Raw genomic sequence first — 3,236 nt, 5'->3', positions numbered from 1 at the left:
ACAATGGAATATTACTCAGCCATAAAAAGGAAAGAAATTGGGTCATTTGTAGAGGCGTGGATGGAGTTAAGACTGTCATACAGAGTGAAGTAAGTCAGAAAGAGAAAAACGAATATCATATATTAACGCATATATATGGAATCTAGAAAAAATGGTACAGATGAACAAGTTTTCAGGGCAGAAATAGAGACACAGATGTAGAGAACAAACGTATGGACACCAAGGGGGGAAAGTGGGGGGTGGGGTGGGGTGATGAATTGGGAGATTGGGGTTGGCATATATACACTACTATGTATAACATCGATAACTAATAAGAACCTGCCGTATAAAAAATAAATAAAACAAAATTCAAAAAGAAAATGGAGAAAAAATAATAACATAGTGCTTAATAGTGGGAGGATTCTAATATCCTCCAGTGGAGAACTATTTGGAAGTGTTAGATATAGGCTTAATCCAAAAGTATAAAGCAAGCAAAATTGATCTTGTCGTTTGTTGATTCTGTCAGTTTTCCTACTCTTATATCATGCTGTGTATAGTACAGTTAAGAGAGCAGAAGGTTTGAAATTACAGCAAAATCTACATTTACTATAAAACAAAACTCCCAACTTCCCTGCAGAGTGTTAAAGCACCAACTTTTCATCATTTAAGTCTATTAACAGGTTACATCAAGCAATTTCACACAACTGGAACAAGCACATTTGTCTATAAGGATGAAGAATCTTAGGATATAAGAATACATAAACTGTTTTCTAAACTGAATTTAATAAAAATTATGCAATGGTCTAATACAGTATACTTATAAGCACATAAAATATCTTAAATGCATGTAATACCAATTATCCAATAAAATCTGAAACAGTAAAGCTTAAAAGAAAATGACCTAGATTCACTTCTTCTGACACAGAGATGTCCACACTGCATTATTAAGTAAAAAAAATGTGGCAAATTAATATGATCCCATCTGTCACTGGTATGTGTGTGTGTATGCACATGTGTGTGCATGAGTGCATACATGCAGATATATAGTTAACAGTGGCTACTGCTCAGTTTGGGAAGAGAAAGGAACACTTGCTTAATCTCCATTTTTTGCATTTTTACTAAGAATTTGTCCGTTCATTACTCATCAATTAAAAATAATTTAAACCTAAATACATTGAGGGCCATACCATGTTTCTGGATTGAAAGATGCAATATTTAAAGAGTTAGTTCTTCCCTAAATTGATTTATGGATTCAATGCATTTCCAATTAAAATCATAACACTCTATGTGTATGTGTAGAAATAGATGAGCTGATTCTATGAGAAATAAAAAGAACAAGTGTAGCCAAAATATTTTTGAAGAAGAACAGGTGGGAAGACTTGCTCTATCAGCTTTCAAGACTTATGATAAAGCTACAATAATTAAGACGGGGTAATATAAATGCAAAGATTGATAAGCAGACCAAAGCAAAACAAGAGAGAGCCCTGAAAGAGACCCACACATATATGGACCCTTAATACATGACAAAGATGGTGTTACAGGGAGGCAGGGAAAGGATTGTAATTTTTTTTTTTTTTTTTTTTGCGGTACACGGGCCTCTCACTGTTGTGGCCTCTCCCGTTGCAGAGCACAGGCTCCGGACGTGCAGGCTCAGCGGCCATGGCTCACGGGCCTAGCCGCTTCGCGGCATGTGGGATCTTCCCGGACCGGGGCACGAACCTGTGTTCCCTGCATCGGCAGGCGGACTCTCAACCACTGCGCCACCAGGGAAGCCCAGGATTGTAATTTTATTAAATGGTGCTGCATCAATTTGATATCTATCTGGAGAAAAGGGTAACTTGACTCCTATTACATACCATAATTAAAAATAAATTCCAGGACTTCCCTGGTGGCGCAGTGGCTAAGAATCCGCCTGTCAATGCAGGGGACACGGGTTCGAGCCCTGGTCCAGGAAGTTCCCACATGCCACGGAGCAAATAAGCCTGTGTGCCACAACTACCGAGCCTGTGCTCTAGAGCCCGCAAGCCACAACTACTGAGCCCATGTGCCACAACTACTGAAGCCCGCACACCTAGAGCCCATGCTCCACAACAAGAGAAGCCACCGCAATGAGAAGCCCACGCACCGCAACGAAGAGTAGCTCCCGCTCGCTGCAACTAGAGAAAGCCCTCGTGCAGCAATGAAGACCCAACACTGCCAAAAATAAATTAATTAATTTAAAAATAAATAAATAAGTGAATTCCAGATGGATTGTAGATCTAAATGTAAAAGATAAAACAATAAAGCTTCTAGAAGACAAGGATAAGAATATCTTTATGCACTTGGGGTAGGGAAAGGTTTTTCACAACAGGACATGCCACAAAAGCATGAACCAGAATGGAAAGGATTGATAAGTTGGGTACATTTAAGTTAAGAACTTTTATTCATGAAAAGACATCATTAAGGGGGTGAAATGGGCAGGAAAAGTGGGAGAAGATACTTGCAACAAACACAACCGATGATGGACTCATATTCAGATATAAAAACAACTCCCACGAATCAATAAGAGAAAGACAGACTACGCCACAGAATAATGGACAAGAGATTTGAACTGGCCCCTGGAAAATAAGCCAATAATCATCTGAATTGGTGGCCGCCCTCATTAGTCATTTAAAACCACAGTAAGATACTACTATACACCCACCACAATGACTAAAACAAAAACAAAACAACCCTGACCATATCAAATGTTGGTGATGATATAGAACAAGTAGAATGCTTAGTCACTGCTGGGGGAACAGGAAGTGTCACCATCCTTTCCGAGAACTGCTTGCATACTGGATCCTGTTCAAGTTGAACACATGCATAGCTTATGATCTAGCAATTATACTCCTGAGTATATACCCAGTAAAAATGAGAATGCATCACATTGATGCAGGGAGTGCATTAAGAAGCGGGGTAAGAACATTCCTAGCAGCATTATTTGTAATAATCCCAAACTGGAAATAACACAAGTGCCCATCACAGTAGAATGGGGGGACAGTCATGCGATGGGATACTATACAGCAATACAAATGAATGAATGATGGTCACGTGAAACCACATGGAGGAATCTCTCAAACTAATTGTGAGCCAAACAAGTCAGACACAAGGTACGTCCTCTACAATTCCATATAGAGTTTCTTCAAAAACAAGCAAACTTAAAAGAGTTAGAAATCGGGGTATTAGATCCCCTTGGGGAAGTGGGGGGGTGGGGGACTGGGGGCATGAGGGAGCTT

This window comes from Aethalodelphis obliquidens, unplaced genomic scaffold (assembly GCF_003676395.1).
Source record: "Aethalodelphis obliquidens isolate GAN/ISIS:26980383/991018 unplaced genomic scaffold, ASM367639v1 scaffold26, whole genome shotgun sequence".
In the NCBI taxonomy this organism is placed as follows: domain Eukaryota; kingdom Metazoa; phylum Chordata; class Mammalia; order Artiodactyla; family Delphinidae; genus Aethalodelphis; species Aethalodelphis obliquidens.
Note: the sequence above shows the minus strand (reverse complement) of the source record.